A 12,121-nucleotide genomic window follows, 5' to 3' on the forward strand; every position below is an offset into this window, starting at 1 on the left:
CCCTGGTAAAAATGGGGCTTTGGGAAAGAGCTCCTGCTTGATGCCTATGTCCTCTGTGATCACATCCTCTGTGGGGACACCACACCTTCCCCCCCTACACTGAACTCAAGCCAGACCCTGGGGACTTGTCTTCTAGGCAAGAACCTGGAGCTGATGCCTGTCCTGGGAGCCTGTTCAGAGCTATCTCGGCCATTTGTTTGTTAATATGTTCTTATAATAGGTAAACAATAAACCCCAATGTCACTCAATCTCAGTAGCTACACAGGGATAAGAGCTAGTATCAGTTTGGTCCTTGACCTTCACTGTTTTTTATGCATTTATTCACACATGTAAGTACCTGTGGAAACACCGATTTTGTGTGTAGATTTCTTTGGTTATTTTATTTTCACATCTGCAAACAAAGTTGCAGTAAACAACTCTATGTACATGGGTATTTCTCTAGAGTTCCAAAACTGAAAGAGGAATGATTAAATCAAAGATTATACATTTAGGGGAGTCTCACCGTGACTTAGTTGGTTAAGTGCCCAACTCTTGATCTCAGCTCAGGTATTGATTTCAGGGTTATGAGTTTAAACCACATGTTAGTCTCCATGCTGGGCATGGAGCCTACTTAAAAAGAAAAAAAAGTCATACACATTTAGATTTTAAAGGTATTTTCAAATCATCCTCCAAATGGCTATCAACTTATACAGAAGTGTGCAGAGAATCCAAATCCCCACACCCTAGACAACTCTTGGATCATCAAAATTTATATTGCTTGCTGATGCGAGGGCAGGCAGAAGCAGGAAAGCAAAGTATTTAAGAGCCAGCATCACAAAAGATAGGCTTCAGGCCCTACAGGTAGTTGGACCCAAATTCCCAGGAAACAAAATTAACAAAGCAAATGTAAGGAGACTTTATTAATATTAATATTAATATTAATTGCAAATGCAATTACTATCCCTGAAAGAATTGAAGAGAACATTGCAGCAATTGAAGACCAGGTCGATATGAAAATTGAAACAAAGTGGAAATAAAAGTTTGACTATTAAAAATTAAAAATTATTTTAAACTCAGTAGTTGAGAATGGAACAACTGAAGAACAAGTTACTTCTTGTAAAATCTGGTTGAGGTTTCTATTAAAAAGGGCACAGAAATAAGCAAAGATGTGGCAGATATGAGGGCAAAATTAAGAGAGACAGTCCTCAAAGTTTGAGCATTTATCTGATAAGGAGGAAGAAATGAAATAATCAAGGAATAGTCAAGGGAAGCTTCTTCCCTGAGCTGAAGAAACCCTGGCAAGAAGAAAGTAGCCCCATAATCTCAATGCTGATAGTTTTTCACTGGGAAATCATCTTCTATCAGAGCGCAAATATCTACCTCCTCATCCTCTCAGGTGGCTGCATGGAACTCCATGATGAGTGCACACATGCATAATGTACACACTCACACACTGTAATTTATGTTTCTGTTAATCAACACTTACATGATTTCCAATTGTCACAGTTACAAACAATGTCCCAATGAACATCTTTATCTATAGTCTTGGTGGATATGGGTGAAAATTTCTACCAAATGGATTCCTAAAGGGGTGCCTGAGTGGCTCAGTCAGTTAAGCATCCTACTCTTGATTTCAGCTCAGGTCATGATCCCAGGGTCATGAGATCAAGCCCTGTGTTGGGCTCCATGCTCAGCACAGAGTCAGCTTTAGATTCCCTCTCCCTCTCCCTCTCTTCCTACTCACACATGTTCTCTCTGTCTCTCTAAAATAAATAAATGAAGTTTTTTTTTTTTTTAAAGAATGGATTCCTAGAAATGTAAGTGTTGAATTACATTTAAGGTTTTCACAGCTTCTGCCAAGATGCCCTCTGGCAGGCTATAATAAATGACATTTGTGAAATTGCTGATTTATCATATCATCAACACAGGATATTGTGGCCTTTCATGTATGTCAGTTTCATGGGTATAAAGTACTCATAATTCCCTGATGATATGTATCTTCTGTGAATTATCTATGCTCTGAATCCATTTTCTAGGAGATTCATTGCCTTTTTTTGAAAACCGAGTTTTAGAAACTTGCTTTATTCTTGCTCAGTTCTCTCTGGGTCCTTTTCTACCTAAAGTGTTTCTTCAGCACTGGGACATTTTCTTCTACTGTATCTTTTTTTATTTCCTTCTATCCATTCTCTGTGTTCTCTGAGTTTCCTCTGGAACTCCCATAAGAAAGATGTATCAATGTCTAATTCTATACTTCATACCCCATAACTTAGTAAATGATGGCACCTCTTTTTTTTTTTTCTGACACATTTTTGGAAAATCCCTTAGCTTGAACTCCCAATTTACCACTTTGGTTTTCATTTGTCTATTTAGCCTGTGTAAATTTCCAAGAAATTGGTATATTTTTATAGAGGCTTTATTTTATTTTTTTAAATGGATAGGATAGTCACTTATCTCTTTCAAGGATATTCATTTTGGTTAAAGCTTTCTTCTGTTGTAGGTATTAATTCTGTTTTCTTGGAGTCAGTTCTATTTTTGCACTTCTTTCAGATTTTTGGCTTTTTGGAAATGTCTGGCAATTCTTGGCTGTCTGTTGATACTTGTAGATGAACATCTGGGCAGACCATCTGGGTGGTGGCTGAAGGGCACTTCTTTACCCCCATGAGAATCCCATTTGGCTGGCCAGGAGTGCAGTCTGGGACACAAGAGCTGGCCTCAGGTGACTGTGTGTGTGCAGGGGAACAGATGGTGGACAGTGGGAAGGAGCTAGCTCAACCGCCCTCCCATCCATTGCCTGCTCACTTGTGCACCCAGTGTTTGTTGCCCTCCTTCTGAAACTCTCCAGGGAGAAGTCACTGTGATGTTGTGCATTCAGCTCTGAAGCATTACAGCTTCCCCTTCAACTCATCATCAATCTTATATTTTCCAGAAAATTCCTCTTCTGAACAATGTCCCCACTCCTCCTAACCCTCCGCAACCACTAGGACTTTACTTTTATTTCTGTATTTATTCTATAATTTCAGTGGGATTTAGGGGAGAAGACGGGTACACAGTAGTGTGTCCTTAGCATCCTGAACTGTAGGACACTTACCCCACATTCAGAATTATTACATATGAAAAGTTTACCAGACATGGGATTGTTGGATCAAAGAGCAGGGACATTTTTGAGGTTGTTAACATATTGACAACAGCATACTAGAATGAGAAGTAGGACAGAGGAAGGGACTAGCTCTGGCAGAGAGGGAGCTTGGTTATGGTCTTAGCTCCTTCCCTTGCCAGTCATGTAACCTAAGTGAGTCAGGGAAACTCTCTGAATCTCCTTGGTAAAACGGGCACAGTAATGGTACTAACATTTAAGAATACGATGAGGATGAATTATGCAAACTACCGTCCCCAGGGCCCAGCCTATAAAAGGTGCTTGATAGATGCTGTTAGTCAGCATTATTTCAAATAAGTAATTGGTAGGCATCAAATAGTTGTGCGTCCAATCAGGTGCTTGGAAAAGCATTCCCTTTCTTGGTCATTGGCATTTCACACTCTCAGATAAATCATTTCTTGGCTTGGTACCTCCATCTTCAAAGAGAGAAGCCTCTTTCCTATCCCTTCCTATCTGCCCGCCTCTCTTCTGTGAAGATTTGCTGTTATTTGTAAAGCTCTTAGAGATGCCCCAGTGAAAATCCCTGTGCATACTTGGGTTGTTTTCATTCTAATGACGGGTCTTGAGGCCCTGTCTCCAGATCCAGACTGAGCCTCTACAAGACAATTCCTCCTTCTGAACTTGGTCAAGTGTGAATTCCTGTGGAAGAAAATACCTGGTCTTTATTCTGGGCCAACTTCCAGAAGTTGAATTTCTTCCTCAGCTGGGATATTGGGTCTGATGACTCCTTTTTCATTTTGACAACTTATTAATCAGAAACTGTCGGCAAACCTGCCCCAGCGATGCAGGCTGGGCTCTCACTACGGCCACATGCTGGTCCAGGCCCAGGATGCCAGGAGCTTGGTGCTCATGCCCAGCCCACAGGAAGGGCTGGAGGTAGCTCTTGTTAGAACCTCTGAAGTCAGTGTCCTCAGGGATAGGTGTCAGGAAGCATAGAGGATAAGAATATTTACAAATATACAAGCTCAATGACAAAGAGAGAAAGAAGTTTGCACTTGCAGAACCCAGGAAGTGGTGGGCCAGGAACGGCACCGTGAAAGTTTCCTAAAGCTGACTGAGCTGAGGCCAAGCGGTGGAGGGGGGGGGGGGTGAGGAAGGGGAGATCTCATGTGAAGAAATAACAGGAAAGTGGTAGGGCAACCACAAGACCTATTATTTTTGTTTTCATCCAGTAAGCAGTAAGCAAATTAAAAACAAAAACAAAAACAAAAACCCAGAGTGCTGGGCATGAACTTGACCAGGAGTGGGCCTTCTTCACACAGTAAGAATAGCCTTTACGAGAGTCTCTCTCTTCCTCTTTCTGGCCTCAGAGGGGCTGGATGCAACCAGAGAGGGCCAGTAGAAATGCTTTCCAGAAGCTGAACAAACACAGGGCAAGAAGGACAGGGAAAACAGATGAAGATGAAGGAAGAGGTCATTCACTGAGGGGCTCTTTGCCTCCCCATCCCTTTAGCTCCTCCCTCCACACAATTGGCCTTTCTCTCTGCTCCCTGAAGGGCTGTGGGCAGCCAACACATGGAGCGCCATCTGGGAGCCCTCCCTCGGTGCCAGGAAGACAACAAAGGTGGCTAAATCTTCCCCCGTCCACTTGCTGTGAGATAAGAGACCAAGCCGCAGAAAGACTGGGTACTGGCTCAGGTCACATAGTGCGGAAGGGGGAAGCTGGAATCAAAAAGCCAGGCAACTTCCCAAGTTTCTGCTTGGTGGAGGTTTAACGACCGAAGAAGCTCTTGAAAGAGTATAAGATAAAGTTCCCAGAGGGCTCTCAAGCCCCTCAGTCTGTGCTCAAGGGCAGAAAGTCCTATTTAGAGCTGGACTGGAGGTGGGGAAGCAGGGAGAGATTACTGGAGCAGCCAAAGCAAGAGCAGCCCTGGGGACGTGATGCTGGTCTCATACCCCAGCAGATCTTGAATTTTCCACTTATCTGGTGGGATTGGCTGGGAAAAGGAAGGAGGAGTGATTCTTAAATGCTATAGGGACTCCTGGCTCAGTCCCAGCATCTCTCCTGGGGCCCTCCCCGGTGGCAGAGGGCGCCCCTTCTCTCTGTTCTCCTTCTGCTCTCAGGGCTAGGGTTCTTGGGCTCCACATGCAACCCCCCTACCAGACCCCACCCACTCTTCTTAGATCTGAATCCCCAGTACATGCACTTCTTTGGGAGAAATAGTCTAGTCTCTTTCTGATTCCAAGTCAAATACCTGTTATGTGCAGAAACAAGAAATGCATGACTGTGATCTTTCAACAGCCCACCTGCAGAATGGAGAGCTACTAAACCATAAAGAGAAGAGCGAGGACTCCTGTTATAACTCTGCATGGACAAGATTCACAGTGAAGTTAGTACAGGAAGGTGTTAAGCAGTGTTCGCAACAGGCCCTATGTGGGCCACACTCTCCCAAAAGGACATTCGGGTGACTGGTAATATTAGTTGCTACCTAGAAGGAGAATGGGGTGGTTTGAAGATTTTCGCTAGATAATCTTTTAGAGCTTTTGACTTTTATGCCATGGGATTTTATTACTTTTTCAAATTTTAAATAAAAATTTTAAATAAAAAATTGAAAAAGAGTAGTTTATGATATGGTACTCAGTAAAAATCACTCTTCTCATATATATCCTTCCAAATCTTATTTTACACACACACACACACACACACACACACACAGGAGCACATATGTGTTTTGTTTATTTCTATAAAACTGAGGTCATGTTGTCATGAATCATAACCTGCTTCCCCCTCTTTACTAAATTATGGAGAACTTTCCATATCAATGTATATACCCTGCATTAAGGAGTTACCAAGGAATCCACTGTATTCTTTTATCATAATAGCTGAAACTAATCGCCTAGAATTTTATTTTTATTTTTATTTTTTTTTTAAAGATTTTATTTATTCATTTGACAGAGAGAGATCACAGGTAGGTAGAGAGGCTGGCAGAGAGAGAGAGAGAGAGAGAGAGAGAGAAGCAGGCTCCCCGCTGAGCAGAGAGCCCGATGCGGGACTCGATCCCAGGACCCTGAGATCATGACCCGAGCCGAAGGCAGCGGCTTAACCCACTGAGCCACCCAGGCGCCCCATCCCCTAGAATTTTAACAGCTTTATTGACCCTTACATGCCATAAACTGTCCACTTCAAGTGCCCAGTTTTGTCAGTTTAGTTTATATTCAGAGTGTGCAACCATCACCAGTATCTAATTTTAGAACATTTTCATCATCCCAGAGAGAAACCCCATGCCCATTAGCAGTCGCTCCCCATCCCTCCGCCTCTTCCAGTTCAGTTCTGGCAGACACTCTCCTGCTTTCTGTCTCTGTGGATTTGCCTATTCTGGATATTTCTTATAAATAGAGTACATACAGTCTATTGCCTTTTGTGTCTGCCTTCTTTCACTTAACCTAAAGTATTCCAAGTTCGTCCACGTTGTACCATGAGTAAGTACAGTATTCTCTTTTCATTGACAAGTAATATTCCATTGTATTCCATTCATCAATTGATAGATACTTGGATTTTTTCAAGTTTGACTGTGATAAATAATGCTGTTATGAGAAGTTGTGAACAGATATTTATATGAACATATGTTTTTATTTATTCTCTGAGAGGTAGATTGGCTGGGCCTCTAGAAACAATATGTTTAACTTTTTGAGAGACTGCCAATTGTTTTCCAAAATGGCCACCCTATTTGACATGCCCATTGGCAGCATAGGAGGGTTCAAGTTTCTCCACATCTTCACCAACACCTGTTGTCTGTCCTTTTGATTATAGCCATCCTAGTGGATGCAAAGTGACATCATGATGGTTTTGATTTACATTTCTCCAATGGCTAAGGATGACTGAGCTATGGAACATGTTTTTGTGTGCTTATTAGCTATTTGCCTCTTTTGGGGAAATGTCTTTTCAGATCTTTGCTTATTTTCAAGTTAGGTTGTCTTTTGATTATCAAGTTGTAAGAGTTGATATGTAGTCAGGATATGAGTCCCTTATCAGATATACGATTGGCAAATTTGTTTCCTATTCTGTGGGTTGTCTTCTCATTTTGTAAAAGTACCAGTTGCTGCAAAAAGTTTTGATCTTGGTGAAGCCCAACTGACCTGTCTTCACTTTCATGAACTGTCATTTTTTTGTGTCACGCACAAGAAACCATTATTTAATCCAAAGTCACAAAGAACTAGTTCTATGCTTTCTTCTAAGATTTTTGTAGTTTTGGCTCTTACATTTAGGTCTATTATTCATTTTGAATAATGTGTAAAATGTGAGGTACAGATCCACACTCATTCTTTTCCATGGGGCTCTCCAGCTGTGCTGGCACGGTGTGTTGAAAAGACTATTCCTACCCACTGAACTGTCACAGCACCCTTGTTGAAAATCGATTGAGCATAAGGGTAAGAGCTTATCTCTAGACTGTAGATTCCATTTTATGGATCTAATGGTCTATTCTTATGATAATACCATGCTGGCTTAATGCTTACGGCTTTACTTGTATATTTTAAAAGTTTTATTTATTTATTTGAGAGAGAGAGAGTGATAGAGAACATGGGAAGGAGGAACAGAGAGAGAAGTAGATTCCTCGCTGAGCAGGGGAACCAGTGTGGGGCTCAACTCCAGGACCTTGGGACCATGACCTGAGCCAAAGGAAGATGCTTAACTGACTGAGTCACCCAGATGCCCCAACTGTAGCCTTATAGTAAGTTTTGAAACAAGAATGTGTGATTCCCCCAGCTTTTTCTTCTTATTCAGGATTGTTATGGCTCTTCTGTGTTCCTTGTATTTCCATATGATTTTTAGGATCAGTCTGTCAAGTTCTGGAAAAAGCAAGCTGGCGTTCTGATGGGCACTACACGGAATCTGTATTAGAGGGTTTTGGTATCAGGTTAATACTGGCCTCATTTAATGAGTTATGAAGTACTCCTTCTTCTTCTAGTTTTTGAAAGACTCTGTGAAGCATTAATTTTTATTCTTTAAATATTTGGTGTCATTCACTAATGAAGACATATGGGCCTGGGCCTCTCTTTGAGGGAGATTTTCAGTCTCTCTGATCCAGGCTCTCCATTCAGTTTAAGTCTGTTGAGAATGTTTATTTCTTCCCGAGTCCATTTTTATAGTTTTTGCCTTTCTAGGAATTCATTCATTTCATGTAGGTTATCTAATTTGCAGGCATCCCATTGTTCATAGCAATTCCTTAAAAACCCTTGTTTTTGTAAAGCCAGTAGTAAAGTCTCACTTTCATTCCCAATTTTTGCTCTTCTTCTGTTCTCATTATTGCCCCTTCCTCTCCCCTCTCCCCCCTCCCCCAGCCCCAGTGTCAGGCCTGGACTCTTCGGAAGGTTCCATCCCATGGAAGCCAATATTGTAAGCCAATATTGGTAAGCGCCAGTGGAGAACCATCCTAGACCAGCGCCGAAGTGGGAGAATCCTCACCAAAATTCCTTAGTGCGGCGGGGTACTGCGGCCTGAGCAGCAGGGGCGCCCCTGCCCTGGATGGCTGCTCACCCAGTCCAGGTTTCCTGGCACAGCATGGATGATACTCTTATCCTAACAAGAATGAGTTTTTCTGCTTCAGAATGCACTTTAGAACCAGGGATTCTGACTGCCCTACTCCAAGCTATTGTTATCTCTTTCCTTCTCCGAACTGAGAGATGAGGGAGTGTGGAACCTGGAAGAGCTAAGGGACACGGGACAGCCTGCAGGGGCCCTGCCCAGGCACAGCTCTGGCCCTGAGTCACCATGGGGACAAAGTGCAGGACCCTGACTCACCTGCTCAGTGTGAGGCTCCGTCATGATGCCCTGCCTCCTGCAGAATGGGACTTGGGTGCCCTTTTGGCTCTCCCCTTGGAGGGGAGGATGACATCCTAAGGCGGCCACCTCAGCTATTGTAGAACCAGCTTGGTCAACGTGAAGATAAGCTTGCTTGACCAGCTGGCTTGAAGCCCTGTCCAGCCTAGCCTACTTAGGATTAGGATTCCAGAGAACATGCAGGCTTTGCCTGAACACTCTGAGCCTAGGGACATTCCCCTCCCCCAACCCCTGCAGCAGTGCCTGGTTTGGGAGTCAAGCTGCCTGGGTCAGAATCCCCTCCCCACCTTCTACTGGCTTGCATGTGACCTTGCACAGGATTCAGTTTCTCTCTTCCTCAGTTTCTTCACCTATACAATGGGGGCAATACCAGTAGCTTTCTCAGGCGGCTGCTGGGAGCACCTGTGAATGAGACAACATATTACATAGAGCACCCACGACTGTGCCTGGGGGGCAGAAAGCATTTAAGAGATGTTAGTGTTGAAAACAAATCTGTGCCTTTAGAGTTCTGCCATTGCCCCCAGCCCTGCCCTCTGCAGCCATGGTCAGGAAATCTGCTGGGCTGGGGCCTAACAAGCTCTGGGCCAGGCCACCCAGGGAAGGGTAAGGAGAAGGGCCAAGGAGACGAGCCATGGGATCTCAGTGTCTTGCTTCTGTCCTGTTTCAAGGGAGGGGGCTTAGGGCCTCTCTCCAGTGCAATACCCAGAGCTTACTGACCGAACTTCGAACACCCGCTCTGCCACCTACTCACCTTGGGACTCTATGAGCGGTGAGTTTCCCAACCTCTGAACGCCATTTGTTCATTTTTAAAATTGAAATAACAGTACCTACCACTTTCTCTGCCAGGAGGGGGGGATTAAATTGCTAATGCTTCAAACATGTTAAACACCAGCTGGCACAAAGAATGCATTTCAGGGGCACCTGGGTGGCTCAGTCAGTTAACTCTGTGCTTTCAGCCCAGGTCATGATCCCAGGGTCCTGGGATGGAGTCCAGCGTGGGGCTCACTGCTCACCTCCCTCTGCCTGCTGCTCCCCTTGATTGTATTCTCTCTCTCTCTGGTAAATGAAAAATAAAATCTTAATTAAAAAAAAATCATTTCATGAAACAAAATGGGATCAGGAGGGAGACAAACCATAAGAGACTCTTAATGTCACAAGACTTACTGAGGGTTGCTGGGGGGAAGGGGTGGGGGGAAGGGGTAGGGAGAGGGTGGCTGGGTTTTGGACATCCAGGAGGGTATGTGCTATGGTGAGTGCTGTGAAGTGTGGAAACCTGGTGATTCCCAGACCTGTACCCTTGGGGCTAATAATACATTATATGTTAATAAAAAAAAAATAAAAGATTAAAAAAGATCATTTCAGATCATAAAAAGTAACTGTTCTGCTCTTATTTTTTCTCTTTCATGATGAAGAGCCCTCTGCTCACCACCCCCCAAGTCCCCACCCCTGTTTCAAATAAAGGACACACTAAAGTTTCAGTAAATTCGTTCTTATTTGAGATCAAGCAGAGGTGGCTGATGTGATGCAACACAGTTCAGACTGGGCCCAGTTTTACACAAACTGCCTCCTCTTTGGGCCCATAATGTGATCTAGCTGCTCTGTGCTCTCGTCCTATCACCAGCGCTCACACCGCAAGCTAAAATCAGAATGAGTCCAAGGTTAACTCAGTCTGAGACTCTTCCACTATGATGTCATGGGGGCCTCAGCCTCAAGAGCCCAGGAGCCCGGGGTGCTGTGTGGTTGGACACCTCCCGTCCTTCCCCCGGCTGACCCTGGGACCTGGGGTGCGGGAGGGGGGCAAGCCTACCAGTGTTCAGAGAACAGCCCCCCTACACCCCACACCCGGAACCTCACCAATACCACCACTTTGTCTCCACAAAGTCAAGGCTTTCTCCTCTGTGTGACCATTTCCAGAATGCAAAGCGCTCCTGGCAAGGTCCAGGGGCTGCGCCATTGCGGCTGCCAGGACCCCGTGCTGAGCGGATTTGGCAGGAAGGACGCAGCGGGCACAGTTGGCAGCCGCAAAGGGCAGAGGAGCATTCCGTGCCATTTTTACAGAGTCACGTTTCCGACTTGATTGAAAGTAGAATCTTTAATAATATATAGGTTTTAAGTGACTGAAGGCTTGCTCTTGCCAAATCCTAGCATAAAGAGGATTTTTACAGCTGGGATGATAAATCCCAGAAAGGCGGCTCTTACCATGGAAACGCTGACACAGCCTTTCATTCCCCTTCACAGTGATTAAAATCCTCATTTCAATTTGTTTTTCTTTATTTTGAGCCGGAGTCGTTAGCAAGCCCCGGAATAGACCTCGCTCGGATAGAAAACTAAATGCTGCCCCCTGTCGGAAGTAAGGTGGAACTGTCCTCAGCCGGCCCGAGGAGGCAAACCTTCCTTGAAGAATATCGGAAACGCAGGAAAATGGGTTTCCTTTGTAATCATCTCGCCGGGAAGGAAATTCTTGCAGGACTTAGGCTTGTCTTCCTAGAGCAGGAGAGGCAGGGACGGGAATGCAGCTAATGACGGGTGTGGTATCGAACTGGAGGTCGCTATGGGCAACTGGAAATCCAGCCACTGGGGAGCTGGCAGCCAGTGTGGACTCCGCACAGCGGCCATCCCGCCCGAGAGGCAGGGGAGTCTCTCCTGGCTTGCACGCTGCTCCGCATCAATTCTTATACATCCCTGGCCTGCTTGCCATCGCAGGCTCCAGTGGCCCTGGGAGCTCCTCGGGACGAGATGCAGATTTAAGCAGATGGAGGTCCAGCCCTTGCTATGTTGAGGCCAATGGGGTATGGGTACCATTGACCTGTCCGTTGCACATATTCCCCATTATTCCTTGTATTTTCCTTTGGGGTGTTTCATTTGCAGGCATATTTTATGCCCCTGGAATGCATGTGCCTTCTGTTTATTAACCAAAAGCTCAGTAATCCTACAAAGCAAATGTCCAGGAATGTCTATTTTCCAGATCTCTTCATTGATAATAAATCCCATAAGCAGCCACACTTCTTAATTACCAGGGAGACCCCAGCAGAGTTCCTGGTCTGAGCGCTGCCAGGGTCCCAAATTTCCCCCACTAAACTTATGCCCAGCACGTTAGAATGTGGCTGAATAACTCTCGAGCATTTCTCTGATTCTGCACTCAGCCTGTGCTTCAGAATAGGGTTTTCTGAAGTGTGTCCCACAGATAACCGGTGAGCAGAGATACTGCT

General features: G+C 44.6%; 1 long non-coding RNA gene across 1 annotated transcript; it reads right to left on the bottom strand.

Moving 5' to 3' along the window:
• Positions 1 to 4,366: 4,366 nt before the first annotated feature.
• Positions 4,367 to 11,896, bottom strand: LOC309862481. The gene is made up of 3 exons (XR_014310546.1): positions 11,112 to 11,896; positions 9,200 to 9,314; positions 4,367 to 4,491 (listed from the first exon to the last, which is right to left on the bottom strand). It is a non-coding gene; the product is annotated as an uncharacterized lncRNA (long non-coding RNA).
• Between the last annotated feature and the right edge of the window lie 225 nt (positions 11,897 to 12,121).

Source organism: Mustela nivalis, assembly GCF_964662115.1.
Source record: "Mustela nivalis genome assembly, chromosome: 1".
In the NCBI taxonomy this organism is placed as follows: Eukaryota; Metazoa; Chordata; class Mammalia; order Carnivora; family Mustelidae; genus Mustela; species Mustela nivalis.